This window comes from Phyllostomus discolor, chromosome 11, assembly GCF_004126475.2.
Source record: "Phyllostomus discolor isolate MPI-MPIP mPhyDis1 chromosome 11, mPhyDis1.pri.v3, whole genome shotgun sequence".
In the NCBI taxonomy this organism is placed as follows: domain Eukaryota; kingdom Metazoa; phylum Chordata; class Mammalia; order Chiroptera; family Phyllostomidae; genus Phyllostomus; species Phyllostomus discolor.
This window is the reverse complement of record NC_040913.2, coordinates 80,417,890-80,424,810: the sequence shown is the minus strand read 5'-3', so window position 1 is coordinate 80,424,810 and position 6,921 is coordinate 80,417,890. Positions and strand designations below refer to the sequence as shown.

The window sequence follows — 6,921 nt, the reverse complement described above, 5'->3', positions numbered from 1 at the left end:
CAGGCAAATCTGTGCATCCTCCCTAAGGAGCTGCCTTTCTCTTCCTGGGACAGATACCTGTCACTTCCCAAGGGCCATGAAGTCACAGCTCTAATCCCCTCTGAAAGATGAAACGCTGACCTTTTTTCAGGTGAAGTGTGTGAAGGTCTAAAATATGTCACTGTCCAAAATAAGGCGCACTTGACTGATTCAAAAATCAGGAGGAACTAAAAGCGGAAGTTGTACTTTATCTCAGTTGATTGATAAGACTGTCCTCAGACTTCAACATACATGAGCTATTGAACTGAAATAAACTTAACAAATAAATCTGTTTTATTTCCACAGAATTTTTTTTATGGAACCAAACTGGAAGTCAGTTTTTTTTTTCTTCCGTATGTTCCAAATCATTTATTTGATTCTCGGTTTCATCCACTGCTGATTCCCTGTACATTTTTCTTCATTTCATTTAGTGTAACTTTCATTTCTGCCTGGGTCCTTTTTATGCTGTTGAAATATCCAAGGAGTTCCTTGAGCATCCTAAAAACCTGTACCTTGAACTCTGTATCTGATAGATTGCTTGTCTCCATTTTGTTTAGTTCTTTTTCTGAAGTTTTATTCTGTTCTTTCATTTGGGGAACATTTCTTTGTCTCCTCATTTTGGCAGCCTCCCTGTGTTTGTTTCTTTGTATTAGGAAGAGCTGCTTTGACTCCCTGTCTTAGTAGCAAGGCCTGCTGTAGAAAAGCACACATGTAAGTTGGATGGGGCAGAGGCTTAGGTAATCACCAGGGTGGGGTAGCCTGTGTGAGCCAGGTTGATGGAGTCTCTGATATGGTGTCTCTGCTCTGTGGCTCTCTGCGGGGGAGGGCTCAGAAAAGGGACTATGGCCACTGCCTGGCCTCTGGGGTCTTGTCCAGGGGGAAGCTGTCCCCCAACACTCACCCTAATGCCAGACACTTCAGTTTCTCCCCGTGTGCCACAGCTGCCCTTCCAGCTGCTGCCCTGGTGCTCAGCCCAGAGGGAGTGAGTTTGTGTGAGTTCCAAGTCTGTTTCAGGCCCTTTAAGAGGAGATGCCTGAGAATCCTGCAGGTTCTTCCTCCATCTGAAACCCCGCTAGTTTTTACACACAGAAGTTACCAGGACTCATCTTCGTGGCACTGGACCCCAGGCTGGGTGGTCTGGTGTGGGGCTGAGAATCCCTCACTCCTGAGGTATCCCTCCAGGTTTTTAGTCCACCACATGTAAGCACGGGACCACCCCCTTCATCTCCATGTCTCTGTGTCTCTGACCCCCTACCCCTCTGGATGAATGAGACTTCTTGAATGCCTTGGTTATAGGACTTCCATTCAGTTTGATTTTCTGATGATTCTGGGTGATAGTTGTTTTGCATTTTAGCTGTAATTTTTGCTGTGGTTGTGAGAGGAGGCAAGCCAGGTATACCTACGCCTCTATCTTGACCAGAAATCCCAAAACATATTTTGAATGTTCACAATATGGTCATGTATCTAGTTAGCTTTGACTTTTTTAAAAGATTTCATTCATTTATTTTTAAAGAGGGCAGGGAGGGAGATAGAGAGAGAGAGAAAGATCAATGTGTGGTTGCTGGAGGTCATGGCCTGCAACCCAGGCATGTACCCTGACTGGGAATCGAACCTGTGACACTTTGGTTCGCAGCCCGCACTCAATCCACTGAGCTACGCCAGCCAGGGCTTAATTTTGACTTCTTGTTACCATGTAGACAGGCTGAAGGCTGAAAGACAGCGAGAAAGCTTTTGAGGTTGAACACTTGATCTTCAAATAAGGGACTTAAAACAGAGAAAGTCTAGGACCTTGCTCACACTGTACAGTCAAGAAGGCAGACAAAGCATCCACTGAAGCAAAAAGTAACAAAGAGTGTTTTGATACTAGATGGACATAATCTTTTAATAAATATAAATCTCCTAGTATTGATTGTGCACTGACTATATTAAAGACATGATGCTAGGTGATAGAAAAGACACAGAGATAAATTTAAAACTCTCTCTGGACTTCAGTAGTCTAGAGTCCATTTGGAAGAAAAAAAGTAACCGACAGAAAATAAGACTTTAAGCCATGACTGACAGGTACTATTAGGTACTTCATGAGCCAATCAATATTTGCCCCTCCCTCCTTCTCTCTCTCCCCGCTGTCTCTCCTCTCCGCAGCATGAATTTACCTCTGGTCCAAGTGCATTGTAACAAAAGGATATCCACACTATTTCATCATCACTATTTTCTCTGTACTTTGTCAGAGTTGCGCTCATTTGTCCACTAACAAACCTTATTTGTAAGTGGGAATGTCCTTGACACAGCTAACTTTTAAATTTGCGATTATCCCTTTCCCACTATTGATCATGGAAATGAAAACATCTGAGTCATCGCAAAGAGCCTCTGTGCCACTATGAGAATGTGACAGTCGTGGTGGGGGGGTGTGAACAGTTAAATATCGGTACTATTTTAGAGAACAGTTTGTTCACAGTAACGTTGATATGTGCAGCCAGGTAAGTTATTGGACATTCCTCACCATTAGAAGAAGTCCTCACGCTAGCAACTAGACTCCCTCTGCTGAATAAAAATGAAAACATCCAGTACCCCACTGTGATTTTACCTCAGCATGCCCAGGGTAGTTGTAAGGTCTGTGCTTTTTGAGGCAGTCATTGAGCTACACCCTGCATTCACTGTAACCCAAAGGCATTCCGGATGGAAAGTGCCATAAAGGCCAAGAGTGGCCCAGGAAGCATCGCATGAGAAGAAGTCCATTTCTATGCTTTGCCAAGAGACTGACCCTGAGGGTCATGACAGAGGGGTGTCAGTTTTGATTCTCTATAGCAGTAACCTCCAATCAGCAAAATTATTTCATGGAAGAACTGAAATGCTCTTAATAAAAACAAATTAATGGCTTCTACACAGTGAAAATCACCAAGACATAGCAAAAAAACAAGGTGTATTATTATTGCTTGGTGAAATGTTGTTTGGCGATCTCTGAACATCCTGACCCCACCCACACGTGGCTTTCTTTCTCTCCTTTCTCTTTCTCTTTAGGGGGTTTATTAGCATGCACACACGTATCAATTTCACAGATACACCCCCACACCTCAGAAAGCAAGGGCCCTCGCTTCATAAAAGACGGAGGATTCCTGATTGACAGGATGCTGATGCCAGAGTCACAATGCAGCATCTGGTGTTGACAACTTGCGGCAGAGGTGGGGGTACAGCACATTTAGTGATGTCTAGACTTTGTTTTATCGTGTAGGGTTTTTTGTGACATATTCAGCTTTTTGCAGACAACTCTCAAATCCTGACTCAGCTGTTCAGCGGGGTTCAGTTTATCGTGATCCATCATCTCTAACCTGGTTTTGAATAGCAGGATGTTGTAGGTCCAGAATGATGTGTGACCTCTGAATGTTTTCCACTCATGCTTGATTACTGCATCCTAGAGGTCTAGACAGTGTTATTGGTTTCTCACCAACACAAACATCTGGCAAAAAAAAAAAAAAAAAGAGCTAAACTAGATGAGTAAGAACATTGCTAATCTACCTTTAGAATATGCTACATTTAAAATAAAACTTTTCAAAATGGAGCCCTCAGGTTGAAAGGATGTCATCAAACGTACTGTTTTTCAGCTCTGATAAGACCGTCTTCGGACTCTAATTTTTCACTGGCGAAAACAAGTTTGAACTTGTCACTTCTTCCCCTTGTACTATTACAAGAAGCTAGAATTTCATTTAGTGAATTGCAGCCAAATGAAATTAGCACGCACTTGTTGACTCATGTGCGGCTCCCGGATGGACAAGTGAGATGACAAACCACGGGGCGAGGAAGGGAGGAGGCGGGGCAAACCCACAGCAGGGTGAGAATAGGTACAATCAGGCCTCAAGTTTTATTTCTCACAGGTTGATTTTCTCATTCTCGGGGACACTATATTAGGACGATAAGGGAGCTTTTTTAAGAACCATAACCCAAAAGCATAGAGTCCTGCAGCACTGAACACAAGGAGAAACGGAGGCCCTTTTCTGTGTGCTGGGACCGCAGGCCTCACCCAACCCAGTACCGGCCAGACATGCCCCCCGCCACCAGCACCAGGTGGGAGAGTGTAGAGGGGTGACGAGGCAACCCCGAGAGTGTGCCTTATGCATGTCTTTTGTATGCAAACGGCATAGATAGCAATGCTGTGAGAGAAAACTGGACATTTTAAATATTATACATGTATGAAATGTAGATTTAGTCATTAATTCAAGTTGTGTATAAAAACTTGTACATAAAATTCAACTTCTTTCTTTTTCTTTTCTTCTTTTGCTAGGGTAAAAAGGGAAGGTAAAGGTTCCCATCAGTCCTTCAGTAATCATTTGTATAAATCAGTTATTCAGAATCCAAGACTGTTGCCAGCCAAAGCTCTTTGGCACAGCCCAGTCATTGCACAACTGGAGATAAACATGGAGGGTGAATCCAGAAAAATTGTTTCACAGCAGTGCCTGAAAATCTATCCTAACTGCCCTTTGCACCATTTAAGACAATAATAACAGTCTGTGACCTGCCACTCTGCGCATACCCCAAGGATTAGCCAGCACACCAGAGCCAAGTGTTAATAGGCTTGGAAAAGAAAAAAAATAAACATTTAACTTTTAAAGAAAAGAACGAAAAGGCACTAACAGGGGGTGAGGGTAAAGCACTGCCTGCTGACGTTGCCCTCGGAGAAACAAGGACAAGGGCGTCCAAACCAGGCACCCACCTTCCCGGCCACACCACACGCATTCCAGACTCCCATTCTTCTGAGGCCACTTTGTAGAGAATGTTTTCATTTCGGTGACCCTGACCATCACTCCCACTTTGCTGCGTAAAGTATTCCCCGAGTGAGCCTCCGTGGCCTTTCATCCTCACGAGTCCCTCCCCCCGCCCCACACATGCTCTGTCTCTCAGACTTCCTCCGCGACGGCACTTTTTCTTCATCCGTTTTGTACTCAAAGGTTGCGCCTGATTTTAATAAGCTCATAATGCATAATTCTTCCTGTGGGTGCATGCTTTCTGTTCCTTGGTCCAGAATTTTCTCCCTATTCGGACCTGAAATATTTTAACTGGTTAATAAAACACCATTCCTTGAGTTATCCACTTGTCTTTTCATAAGAGTACATGTTTTTGAATCACAGTAACTTAGGTAATGTCTCTGTTTTTAAATGGAGTCCAGGAGAATGACATCTGACAGCTTTTATTAAGATAGAAAAAAAAGCTGACCCATACCTCCTACCAACTGAATTCTCAGGGTCAAAAGCCAACTGCTTTTAATAACTTTCTAAGAGTAGGTAATCCTTGCTCACTTTGAAGCCTGAAGCATGTACTAATTGCTTTTGTGAAATGAAGGTGGTGTTGTTGTAGCTAATGGACCGTGCAGTCGGACCCCGGGACACTGGATCCCAGAGTCCCGTGTGGCCTGAGTCGATGTTTTCATAATATACGCATTGGGTGTGATTGGACACAGTTTGGGCAAAGAATTAAAACTGGTGTTTTTGCTTCCCAAAAATCTTTTCTCCAAAAATATTTTTAGAGATGTTATCAGTTAATAGCAAGATCTTAGATTTCATTAATATTTTAGACACACACAACAAAACCCTATGTTTCAACCACTAACTTAAGTAATGAAGCAGTAAAATTACCATTTTAAAATTTACAATTATAGTGGGCCCCTCCTGGATCACAGGCCCTCCCTCCGCCTCCTCCCCAACTCCCTTGAAATTCCTTGGTCCTGCACTTCGTGCTTAATCATTCCCCACTTTGTGCTCGTGTTACACGTGTAGGTAAGCTACAACAGTAATTACTGTTTTGCACATTTAAAAGCTTTAAGTGGTACCATACTGCAAATATCCTCCTGCAGCTCACCTTGCTCAGAATTATATTTTGGGGATTTGTTCGTGTTGAAACATAAATATCACTTATTCTCACTGCTATTATATACATATGCCACCATTTATCATTCATCCTCCTGCTGAGAGGCAGGTAGGTTGTTTCCAACTATGTATTATTACTGCGAGCACTCGCTGTTAGGAGTACTATTGTCAGGGCCTCCGTGCACGTGTGTATGGAAGTTTCTCTGTGGGAGAATAGTTCACCTAAGGGTGGAATCCCATCGTCTAAGACGTGTGCCGCTCACACGGCCAAGTTGTTCAACATGTATCACACACCAGCGAATGGTATGAAAGAATGCCCATCATAGTAAAGAGAAATTTTCAAATGCTATAAAAGTCATAGAATATTTACTTTAAAAAGCATAGAAATGTAAATGACATAGATGTTAACAAAGTCAAATTTATATATGTATATATTCATATGTATACACATGTGTATGTGTAAATACATACACATATACACGTGTATATATTTATATAAACATACATATATTAATTTGTATAGTGTATCCCATATATAAATATATCATAAAGAGTTCTTAAGTTAGTAATAGAATTAACCAAAGACTAAATGAGCAAGGTTTGGATTGAAGGTTATAAACAATTTTTCTCTCATTTTAGCATGGTTTTTTATATACATTAAGCTAAATAATATTAAGATCTATTTAAAGGTGATAATAAACACCACGTTGATTTATGCCTAACTTTGGCCTATATTTGGGTCCAAGAGCGGCTGAAGTAGGTGATGAGAATGGAAAAGGAAAGGAGCCCTGGCTGGCGTAGCTCAGTGGATTGAGCACAGGCTGCGAACCAAAGTGTTGCAGGTTCGATTCCCAATCAGGGTACATGCCTGGGTTGCACGCCATAACCCCCAGCAACCGCACATTGATGTTTATCTCTCTCTCTGTATCTCCCTCCCTTCCCTCTCTAAAATAAATAAATAAAATCTTTAAAAAAATATTAAAAAATTAAAAAGGAAAGAAAAGGAAAGGAAAGTATCTGAGAATTAGAGGGAGCGAAAAGAATGTGA

The 6,921-nt window shown here is 42.1% G+C and overlaps 1 protein-coding gene across 3 annotated transcripts in view; it reads left to right on the top strand.

Annotated features, from left to right (window-relative positions):
* The window catches only part of DLC1 (DLC1 Rho GTPase activating protein), a 338,602-nt gene that overhangs the window by 189,190 nt on the left and 142,491 nt on the right, over nucleotides 1-6,921 (top strand). The window lies entirely within an intron of this gene.